The sequence below is a fragment of the Gossypium hirsutum genome, chromosome A04, assembly GCF_007990345.1.
Source record: "Gossypium hirsutum isolate 1008001.06 chromosome A04, Gossypium_hirsutum_v2.1, whole genome shotgun sequence".
In the NCBI taxonomy this organism is placed as follows: Eukaryota; Viridiplantae; Streptophyta; class Magnoliopsida; order Malvales; family Malvaceae; genus Gossypium; species Gossypium hirsutum.
The window spans coordinates 18,596,904-18,609,926 of record NC_053427.1 but is presented as its reverse complement, the minus strand read 5'-3'; the positions used below and the strand labels follow the sequence as shown (position 1 = coordinate 18,609,926).

Genomic DNA, 13,023 nt, shown 5'->3' with positions numbered 1-13,023 from the left:
AAAAAGTAAGGGGGTATAACATCTTTTAAATTTGGTTTGAATCTGAATCAATGATATTTTGAATTATGAGATTCTGTTATAGCATAATATGAAGTTCATTTGGACATTATACGTAATGAATTATCAGTATGGAAATGTGAACAGAACTGGACTAGGGTAGGTTTGAGTGTGAACCAATAGTGTGAAACACTGCGGAAGTATCCGCCTAAGATAATATCAGTGAACAGCTGTTTGAAATAAGAGTATGGTTTAATGTATGGATTGTTGGAAGTGGTTTATAAGGGTATGTTCTGTTAAGAAAGAATTATGGGACGAGAAATTGATAAAATGATTAGAAGGATACCTCAATTAACAAGATATGGAAGATTAAGTATGATAACTGTAACACCCCAAGTTTGAAGGTTACATCAAATTATTTTAAAACCAACCAACCTTTAATTACTTAAAAATTGAACAGTCGAAAAGCATTTAATTAGATAGATCAAACATAAAATTCAACTTCTAAAACGTAATCCAAAATAAGCACACTAGTATAAGTTTATAAAAGGAACGATAAAATAACTAAAGAAGAATGACCGAGCTCATGTCATGCCAACTCGCATAAGCCTGTGGGTTACCTGTAATCAAAACAGGCAACTAATAAGTTTACAAATTAGTGTGTAACTTACATTCTCAATTAAATAGTAAAATAACATATGTGATTTTAGTTTGTCTTTAGTTAGTCAATTCTTAAAATTAGATACAGAAACAAAAACAAAATATATCAGACACAATTGCATAACAATTAAGATACAAATGCAAATTCTTACCCCTAACCGTTACACATCGTCTCTGTCCATCCTTACACATCGCATAGTTATTATGTGTCACGCTTTAGAAATATTGCAGTCAAGCTGTCGGATCAAAATGTGATAACTCGCTAAGTCAGATATGAGATTTTGATTTAGCCACTAAGTTTGGCAGAATATTAAATTGCCCACACTTCCTCCTTTTCGCAATCCTAACCCAATACAGATGCATATTAATATATAAGATATGTATATACAGAAATACCAATTCAGATCATGCTCTTATAAAATTACAACAATTACTTTTCAAATTTCATGTCAACTATATATTTAAAAATAACAGAATGTTCAGTAACAAATCATAAGAATACAGTCTTATTGTCTAATTCAGATCATATAGACCTTACGGTAGGCTTACGTTCGATTCGAATGATGATTACGACCTGAAAGAAAATTTCTAATTTTTGGCCCACACGTTATTGTAGACTCACACGGCCTAGACGGTTCACCAATATTGTCCATACGGCTTAGCACACGTTCGTATGACCTTCTTAATGCCATGCACGACCAAGTACACGCTTGTTTAACTCAAAACTCAAAATATCTCTCACACAGCATGGACATACACCGTGTTTCTGGTCTGTGTGACTCTAATTCCAAAATAGTGAGTTACACGGCTCGGACATACATCTGTGTCCTTGACCCGTATGACCCTAATTCAAAAATAATGAGTTACGGCTTGCCACACGGCCATGTGCGCCGACAGTCATATTTTTCGGCATTCGCAAATCCCAAAATTTAGGTTTTTATTATACACTTGACATTATTTTAACGTATAAATAACCGGGGTTAATATGAGACTTAAAAATGACAATCTAATGACCAATTACACAATCAATCTCAAACAAATCGTAAGAAATAATAAGCAACCCAAAATTATGTTGAAGTTAGACATAATCTTAACCCCAAAATTCACCCACTCACCTTACACGTAAAATCAAAAAATGGAACTAGCACGTTGGAGGAGCATCTCTAGTAAAACCTCAACCTAAAAATGAAATTAATCGAATGCTTAAACAGGGAATCCGATCAAAATAAACAAAAAACCTATATCGACAAAATGAACCATAACAAACGCAAACTCGCTAAAGTATAACAGAATCGCGACAGAACTTACACAATAACCTTCCAATCGACACGATGAGCAACATAAAACTCCCAATTCAACCTAGTCACAATTTATGGAAGTAATAAAAAAGAAAAGAAAATAAGGAGAATAAGGAAGAAATATGGTAAGAGGAAGAAAAGAAAAGAACATTTTGTTTTTATTTTTTAAAAACTATTTAATTCAGGAAAAAATTATAACTAAAATTTTACCAAGTAGCATAAAAATATTTTCTTATCGCATGCTTGGAGACTCAGACATAGGACCTGATACTACACAGAACTTAACCATCAAACTAGCATACTTATTCTTAACATAGATTAACACAAAAATAAACTTAAGGCAAACATTAAAGGATAAGATTTTAACCAAAAGAATAACAAAATTTTCTAAAAGTGAGACTTGAACCCCTAACCCCAATCACACCATAGAATACTTAATCATTGAAGCAGATACTTAATTATTGACAGAAACAAATAACAACATTTCAAAAATTTGGGGCGTTAAAATAACATTGTGATGGTATCAGTCGAAATAAATGGTGTAGTATATGGTTGACTCATGGCAATTCAAACAAGATTGCCAAGTATCCCTAAAGGTATGGTTATAGTGGTTCACTAAGTAATATAGTTACTTTACCAGAGGCATCACAAACATAATCCCTTTTTTCATCATCACATCTCACATATCACCTGTCACATATTACATATTGGTGGTACTAGCTTGTGTAATAAAGAGGGTACTCATACTGACAGACTATACTCACACTAATGACATTGGATGACCACTACCAAGACAGACACTATTCATTACTGAGAGAGATTACTTACTTTACACAATTTATACAAAAGGGAATTTACAAAACATTGAAGTGAAAACTGACCAGGAACTCTAGTACAATGATATACTCAACAGGTCTTTTACATTTATTATTGGGACATTCGTAGCTTCTTAAGCTAAAAGAAAGATAAATATCTCATCAGATTATTAAACTATTGAAACTTAACATGTATGTAAGATTTAGTATCAAATATCCCAGAATCAAGAAGTTTCCTTCCTCACGAACAGTTCTAAGGTCTATGTATGTAATACTAGAACACATGAATCTCTTTTATAATAACATATGGGTTTATTAGAAATTACCAGTAAGTTGGTACAAACGTAAGTACTCCCTAAACATTGATATCTTTATTAAGGTTTTTCAGAAACTTACAGAATAGTAAAAGTGACTCATGATAGCCAACAATATCCTTATATACTCATGCAACAGAGACAATGTTTAGTGGGAAAATTAGATGATTTCACTAACACTTGATTTTCATGATTAAACACACTTAACAAGTTTTAGGTCTAATTATTTACATTATTCTAGTTTAGTTCTAATTAGGTCTCAACTAAATCCCAACATGACTAGCTAAGTTTTCATAATATGCACTAAATATATAAATATAACTATTAAAACTTGTGAACTTAACGAGTTCGCTCTAAACATCTAGGGTGGGCAGATACTTAACATATGAGTCTGTCAAGCCCTAGAGTTCACAAAAACTTGGAGTTCGTTAGATGATGAATCCCACCAAGTAAGTCACTCAGCCAAAACAAATATTTTACTTACTCAATTCTACTCGACTTAACCAACTTAGTTACCAAACAGTAACTTGATATTGAGTCTCTGTCGGGCGGGTTGTTGTAACGACATAATAAATTCTCTTGGGTAAAGTTTCTCCAAAATAGTCTCTTAGCTTCAAAAAATTTTAAGTTTTTGCTTTTTAAAAATTTAAATTCAAAAATTTAAATTTCACATTTCTATCTATCCCTCAGATCATTGAGACTCGTTTGGTGTCAGAGCTAAGGAGGAATAGATAATTCTAAATTTTGGAAATCTTTAATTTTTTTTCAATATTTTTGAGTTATGGTTTAATTGTTTTTATTCATGTATTATTATTTATGTTGAGCAATGATACACAGTCCAGGTAGTCATGAGTTAGGCGTATTAATGACAAAGTATCCCTATAGACAATTTTAGTAATCCTGAAACTTTGATTGTAGAACCCATAGTAGTAAATTAAAAAATGAAAAAAAATATTTCATTTCCTTAGGAAAACTAATTCTTCTACAAGCTTTACCTTTAATCAATCTCAAGGGCTTGACCAAACTTCCAATAATAGTCAATGAACAAGAGCATTATGAAAATGTTCCCCTAAGATGTGATACTTGGACTCTTTTAAGAGTTTCAACAAACAAAATTTATAAATAAAAAAAGATTTGAAACTTTAAAAGCCTTTTGTAGCAATATTATAAAAGCAAAAGAAAAAAGTTTACCTATCCAAAAGGAATATGAAACTATTTAATTATTAGATAGAGTTATCATCAATAAGCTTAAAGAACTACACCATAAATACATTCATTTTGGATTAGTTCAAGTCGGTGTCAAACCTGTTAGTGTTAAAGCAACCAAAATATTTTCAATTTTAATTGTCTTAATGGACCAAAGACAATGTTTAATGACACCTTACTAGAAACAGTAGAAACAAACTTATGTAATGGCTCGATACATTGTAATGTCTACCCAAATTTTATGGTTTCATTAATTGATAAAAACATTTTAAAATCATTGACCCTTCAAATTCATACTCATAATTACCAAATGCACCCTAGATCCAAAGTGCTAACATTAGTCTATCAACTCCATTTCAAAGTCATGTATTCTGTAGTCAACACCAAAGCTTTACTCTAAAGCTCAAAAGGAGAAACCCTTTTAATAGAAATAAACACTTTAAGATTTCATACTACAATTTCAAAAACAATACAATGATATGAAATCAATGTCCTTGCCAAATGGAAGCTAGAAGGTGCTAAAGACCCAATTGCACCAACACCTATTAGAAACACTTTATTTAATGAAATTTCTTAAGACCAAGGTGACAATTGAATTAATATTCAATAAACCACTCAGAATGCCCTTGAGGCATTCTTTTGAAATAGAAATTACTAGTATAACCTTTAGAAGGTTAAATATAGATGAAGAATCAAATCACAAAACACACAGAATAGGTTTTAAAACTATTAGAGTCTCTTTCTCTTCCATCCCAATAACATTTAGAACCAATTTAAAAGGAATAGATAATTCCTCAAATATTGCCTAACCTATCAATATCAGATAGGAAGGGAGCCCCAAAAATGCACTTAATATTTAGAAACTTTTGTACTAGAAAAGTCTTTTAAGATCAATGAAAAATGGTGTAAGAAACACTTCTATTCCAACATGAATGAACAAAAAGAGAAGATTCCTTTAAAAATTATAACGAGAAAAAGAGCATTCTCCAAAAATATTACAAATTTGTGAACACTCATAAAATTCATATAAAATTCTTTAGGGAGTTTGAAAAGTATTATTTGGAAACTATCAATATTATAAAAATAATAATACTATATGGCAAAGAAATAGAGAAGTTGAATATCAACATCCTCTCTAATAGAGGATCAATATCTTCATACAAATACTAGAAAAAAAAGCAACAAACCCTTTAAGAATGAGAGCTCCTAATGTAAGATAATAAATCTTATCAAAAGACGTTAAAATGATAGTGAGACAAAACAACTATACAGATCTTGGCCTTCATAAATTAGGAAAACAATTAGATTATATTGAAAATTTTTAGAAAGTTAGTCAATTAGGAAATAATTAGCAAAAGAAATAATTGAAAAAAGTTCTAACGAATCAATGTTTACACCATATGAAATACCAATATCTTTTCAAAAACCCCAAAATGATTTCTTAACAGAAATCCAAAATAGACTTGATGCTTTGGAATGTTACAAGTTTGAATTAGTAGCCACAAATACCCCCAATGCAAGCTCAACATTCAGTAAGCACATTACACCAATCTTTTCAATTTGACTCTGATCAATCAAAAGAACAAAAATTAACAAAATGGCTTGGAGTTAGCCAAAAAGATTATATTACCAAAAAAAATTACTGCACCTAATCCTAATATAAAAGAAAACCCATCTTCCAAAATAAATATAATGCTAACACTATTTATGAATGGAATAGAGACAAAATGTCTGAAGATAATATTCTCAGTTTATTACAACAAAATGACAATTACTTCAAATGTTTATAAAACTTAAAACCAAAATGTGTTGATTAGTGATCATGCTATAATCAATCTTTTAGTTACCAGATTTATTGACCAAATAAAAGGATGGTGGAACCATACCCTTACTGAAACCCAACAAAAAGAAATTCTAAAAGTAGTAAAAAAGGATGAGCAAGGAAAAATCATTTTAGATGAACAAGTAAAACAAATCCAAGATGCGGTTGTAACTTTGATTTTTTTAGTCTCTAAAAATTTTATAGGAGATCATTGTCATCTTAAAGATAGAACTTCAAAATTATTATTAAATTTAAAATGTAAAAAATTAATAGATTTTAAATGGTATAAAGATGTCTTTATTTGTAGAATCATATAAAGATCTGATAACCAACAACAATTTTAAAAAGAAAATTTTCGAGTAGGACTTTCTACTTCATTAAGAGAAAAAATTAGAAATTAAATTAAGGAGAATTACAAATGTATTATTCTATATGTAAAACTTATATACGGGTGAACTAATTAGTTTCACAGAAGGAGGGATAAAAAATCTATCAAGATTTAAAATTAAAAAGGAATAACTAACGAAAGAACGATATCAATGTAAAAAGTAATTGAAATAATTTTACCACCAATTTAATGTTAGAAGTAAACTTTCTTTCTCAAAAATATGTTGTCATGTAGAATCAAAAAATAGGAAAAATAACATATCAAAATATTATAAAAAACCAAAATATAATAAATATTGAAAGGAAAAGAAACAACAAAAATCATAAAACAAAATAAACAAAACAATAAAATGTCATAGATTTGGAAATCTAGAACAAATCTCAAAATATTGTAAGATTGAGAGAAAATTTGATAAGTTCAATCTAGATGAAGAAACAGAACAAATGATCAATGAAATTTTTCTAGAATCCACTACCTCAAAAAATGACACATCTATTGAACTAGATGGATTATAAATAGATGAATTAAATAGAATATTTGAATCCCCTGATGAAAAAGAGCCTTTAATAATTATGTTAACTGAAGACCAAGAATTCATAATTGAAGTTATTGACAAATTTAATATTCAAAACTTAAAAGATAATATTTTTTAAAATTAAAATTCTCATTAAAAGGCAAACTAAAAAAAAGAAAAAATATCATTCCTAATCAATCAAAAATATACAATATATAAGATGTAATATTAAATAAATATTGTAACACCCCAAACCTGGCCTAGACGTTATGGCCAAATCCGGAGATGTTACAAAGAATGAGTTTGAAAACGAAGTCAATACGATAAAACCATTTCAGTTTTTCAATACTTATTTGCTTGTATCCAATATCAAAATGTTACCTGATTTGTTAATTTGCCTTAATACATGTTCTGCAGCGAAAGCTTACGAAAACCATTCTATTTTAAAAATCCAGTTCCCATTTTCAGAAAACCTTTATTTACGTAAAATTGTCGTTTTCATAACACATTTTACCAAAGCAATCAAATTGTCAAACAAACAGAAAATTAACAGTTAAAAACCAAACAGTCTAGAGAGTCCCAGAATTTACAAACTTCTAAATAAATCCAAAATATTTAAATAAACCATAAATACTAAGTTTAAACAATTTTACAGATGAGTGGTCACCGCTGAGTCTCCGTCGCACTAATCTGCCTATATTTGTGGATTACCTGAACAGAATAGACAAACAAAGGTGAGTTTACATAAACTCAGTGTGTAACTCAACAGAAATAGACATGCAAACATGTAGAAAACTCACATACAGTCAGATATAGATTCGGGCTCATGCCCATTTCGGATATAGATAACAGAGTTAGATAAAAAAATCAGATAATCAGAATCCTAACCTCATCCTCTACACACCAACTCCGACCATCCCATCACACCATGTGGGGTTAAAAACACTTACCTAACCCTACACACCATATCGTGTCATTATGACACATAAGATAATTTGCAACCAAGCTGCCAGAAAATAGGCGATTATCGCCGTACAGAATACTTCTTCCACATATACAAATCTCACCCCAAAACAAATAAAGGAAGAAGATACAAAAATAACAGGTTAACATGATTAACATACTCATATGCAGATTGCGAAATAACAAGCTTAGCACTTTGCATATTGAACCTGCAAAGAACTTTCTCAATGTACCATATTTATGACTTAGGTACATTTACATGTTTTTCTATCTCTAAGAATCTCCATCTCGAGTATCTTCTTTGTTGTTCCCAAATATTTCATCTTAAATTTTTCACTAAGTTGGATTTTAACATTTCTTATCTCTCCTTTATCTTTGGCTGCTATCAACATGTCATCAACATAGAGAAGTAAATTTACAAATAAACCATCATTACTCTTCTTAAAATAAACACAACTGTCAAAACTGTTTCTTTTGAAATCATGAGTACTCATAAATGAACAAACCTCTTGTACCACTGCCTAGGTGACTGTTTCAAGTAATAAAGAGACTTTTTCAGCAAGCAAACACGGACATCCTTTCCTGAGACTATGAATGTGACACCTCAAACCTAACCGGGACTGACTAGCCTGAATTCAAAGCGTTACATTATCCATCTAAGTGACCCTTTGGCTAACAACCACTCAAGACACACCCCGACTTATAACACTTCAATCTTATCTAATTATTAGTTATTTATTAATTCAGAAGCAAATTATAAACCAATTTTAAACTTTTCATAGGTAATTTAACCTAAGGACATTTTCGTCATTTTATCACCTATGGTAAAAATAACCTAATTTTAGATCTAAGTATTTATTGACCTTCTTTTATTCAAATTATAGAAGCCTAAAAATTTTCAACTCAATTTGAGTTCGTTTACTATGTCTAAATCAAGTTTTTATTATTAGGGAGTAAATTGTAACAAATGTAAACTATCAGTACTTATTCCAAATTATAAATTAAGTGCATTCCTATCGAATTTTACCCATTATGAGACTAATCCTAAAATTTTACCAAGTTTCCTTATCATCTAAAGCTCTAATTAGACTAGTCAATTTTCAAGGCTAAATTGTAACTTGGACAAATTAGAATACCAATTTAAAGAGACAAAAATTCAAACCCCCAAAAACTCATAATGAAGATTCAGAACTAGTACAGAAGATTTTGAATGAAGCTCATAATGGTAACATGTCTATCCATCCTGGTAGTAATAAAATGTATAATGATTTGAAAAAGATGTACTAGTGGCCGGGTCTGAGTTTGTATCTAAATGTTTGATATGTCAGCAAGTAAAAGCTGAACATCAGTTGCTTTCGAAATTACTACAGCCAGTCACAATACCAGAATGGAAATGGAAAAGAATTACTATAACAGCCCGATTTAGGGCCAAAACAGAACAGTGGTTTCAAAACCACGAATCTGAGGTTGAAAATTTTATGACTGGGTGTTTAATTTGATGTTTAGGACTAAATTGAAATAGGTGAAAACTGTGTGTTCTAGTTCATAAAGTACTTGATTGAAATGGGAGTTTTAAGTAGAGGACCTTAAATAGTAATTAGACCATTATACTAGTTTGGACAAAAATACCTAAAGGAAGATAAAACACTATAGTTTTTAATGAAGGGCAATTTAGTCATTTGGTAAGTAAAATAATAAAATGGGAAAACAAAGCCAAAATTGGTATCATCTTCACCAAGCTTGGCCAAAACTCTCATAAACACCATAGCTAGGGTTTTTCCCAAGCTTTCAAGCTTCATAGTAAGTGCATTCAAGACCCGTTTTTAATGTTCTTTACATTTTTGAAATCCTCGTAGCTCGGTCTACCTATTTCTACCATTATTTCGAGTTAAAGTTTATGTTTAAAAATTTACCCATGAATGATATGCATGTATTTTGATGTTTGATGGTACAATATGAATGTTTGAAGTTATGAGAACGATCTTTTCTAAGCGATTTTTAGCGAAAACGAGCAAAACGGCATAATCGGTAAAAATACCTAATGTTCATAAGTACATGTTAGAGTGAGAATTTGATGTTGTCATAGAAGAGAAAAATGTTCATCATGTCATAAAACATAAGAATAAGGGCTGAAATTAAATTTTCGAGCCTAGGGGAAAAATCGTAATTTTGTAAAAGTTAGGGGGCAAAAACGTAATTTTTTTCATAATTTGGTTTTTGGATTGAAATAGATAGTATGAATGTTAAATGAGCTAAATGTGTTGTTATAGATCAAGAAAGGCGTGAAATCGACCTCGAATGGGGGAAGGAAAATATTTTGGACTAAATTACAAAATTTCTATATTTTGCACTGAGGTAAGTTTGTATGTAAATAATACACTATCTTTATTTACGTTTTTATATTTCAGCATATTTTATATATTGTAGCTGATTTTGAATCATAATCGACTATTGGAAGAATGAAAACAAGTATTAGAAAGTGAAATACTTCCTGGTTGAACCTTCGGAATCGAAAGATATAGATGGTATGTAGCTAGGTCACATGTATGGTGCCAAGTGCACATCATGTGTACAAGAGAGCTATGAGATACTATGTGGTAGCTAGGGCACATGTGTGATACGGGATGTATACCATGTAGACAAGAGAGTTACGGGATAAATGTAGCTAGGTCGCATGTGTGGTTTTAGGTGAAGGACACCATGTAGATAAGAGAGCTACGAGGTAAAATGGCTAGGTCACATGAGTGGTACTAAGTGTTCATGTTCACCATGTGTACAAGAGAGCTGAACTATGTGATGGGTGGAACTACGCGCTGAAACCACCAAGTATTGGAGACTCGATCCGAAGTGTTCAACGGGAAAATCGACTAAATGAAATTATGTATAACCTTGTAATGATAAGTGTAAGAATACACATGTGTAACGTATGAGTAATAAGCTCGATATGTGACTGGAAGTTGGAAAAATTGTTAAGGATAAGCAAAGAATGCAACCAAAGATCAAAATTGATAATAAAACTATTTGGACAGTCGCAGAGACGTGAATTTGAAAAATCACCAAAAATAGTAGGAATTTAATTAGAAACTGAATGAGATACTAAATTAAATCTTAATGAGTCTATTTTCATGTAAAATAAATAGAGCAAGTAAAGGAATCCTATATTTTGAGATATTTATATTTTTGTGAGACTTGTTCAGAATGACTATGTGATCCCCTGTTCTAACTTTGAAAAATCATTAAAAATTGTACAAAGGTAATTAAGAAATATAGTTTACATTACTAGATTCCTTATTGAGTATAGTTTTAAATAAAACAAATTTCATGGCTATTTGACTTTTGCACAGGTACAAAATTAATTCATAGTGAATAGAGGTCAGATCAGTTGAGCTTTATAACAGGGGAAACTTTAACTAATAAACTGTACTAATTGGCTAGACCAAAAATTCTAGAAAAATTTTAGTAAGAAGTAATATGAGTCTAATTTCATAAAAATTTTATGGATTTGAATTTCGAGTTTCGTAACTCGAGTTATTATTTATTCTGTGAACATGACGCAGGAGGGACAGTTTGATCAAATTGGAGTAAATAGTGAAATTAAAAATAGATATAATTGAGTTATTTTGTAAACATATTAGATTCCTTATTTATTATTTATATACATACTTACTAAGCTATAAGCCTACTTTCTTTTCTCTCTTTTGTCTTATAGTGTCACCCAGCTAGCACAAGAGTTAGGGATCGTTGAAGATCTGCCTGCACTATTAATACTTTTGGTATTTGAACTAAACATTTTGAATTATGGCATGTATAGTAGGCTTAGTTATTTTGTTACGTGTCATAATTGCCTAGGTTTAAAATATTGGTTGTAGTATTTGACTGATTATTTTGTACAAAGCCAAGTTGGCTAATATTGTAAAGGCATATGTTATAACGATTCATGATCTAATTGGATGCCATATTTTTGTCTTGGTTTTATTTAATGGTATGTGTTATATTCTGGTAATACCTCGTACCTTGTTTCGGTGTTGAATACGGGTAAGGGGCGTTACAATTACCATGGACTTTGTATCGGGATTACCTCTATCTCTAAAGAAGAAAGATGTCATTTGGGTGATTGTTGATCGGTCGACAAAGTCTACACACTTTATTCCGGTACGTATGGATTATTCTCTAGACAGATTGGTTGAATTATATATCTCTGAGATTGTCAGATTGCAGGGAGTGCTTGTCTCCATTATTTCAGGTAGAGACACTAGATTTACATCTCGATTCTGGAACAAATTGCAAGAAGCTCTGGGTACTCAATTACACTTTAGCACTGCATTGCATCCACATACAGATGGTCAACTCGAACGTGTAATACAGATCTTAGAGGATATGCTTTTTTGTTGTATACTTGAGTTTGAAGGTAACTGGGAAATGTAACACCCCTTACCCGTATTCGACTCCAGAACAAGGTACGAGGCATTACCGGACTTGAATTCAAACAAACATTCAAAACCAAGACACGAATTTTCACTCAAATTTAAAACTTTTCATAAACATTCATTTCGTCCCTAAAACGAGCTTACAAGACTGAAAACATACATTGAAAGTAGTTCGGGACTAAACCGAGAACTTTAGAAAATTTTACAATGCTTAGAAATTTTTCATCAAAATAGGGCTCACACGCACATGTGGCTTGAGACACGCCCGTGTGGGCAGGCCATGTGGTCACACACGCCTGTATCTCTATCCCGTGTAACTCTCTGTTTGTGACGTCATCAACAAATTGACGTCCATAAATTTTCATAATTTTTCATAAAATAGGTGCAGACTTCACACAGCCAGGGCACACGCATGTGTTCAAGGCCATGCCGTCCACACGGCTGAGACACATGCCCGTGTTTTTGCTCGTGTGCTCGATACTAGGCATTCTGTTTTGTAAAAATTAAGGTGTAAGGGACACACGGCCAGAACACAGGCTCATGGGGCAAGCCATGTGTCACAACTAGACACACGCTCGTGTGTCTACCCACGTGGACAAAAATAAAGCTATTTACCAAG

At 31.4% G+C, this 13,023-nt stretch overlaps 1 protein-coding gene across 1 annotated transcript in view; it reads left to right on the top strand.

Annotated features, from left to right (window-relative positions):
* The window catches only part of LOC121228147 (uncharacterized), a 35,729-nt gene extending 23,927 nt beyond the window's left edge, over positions 1–11,802 (top strand). The window contains exon 4 of the mRNA XM_041111324.1: positions 11,687–11,802. The gene's annotated coding sequence lies outside the window, so the exon portion shown is untranslated. The remainder of the gene's footprint in view (positions 1–11,686) is intronic.
* Positions 11,803–13,023: the final 1,221 nt, after the last annotated feature.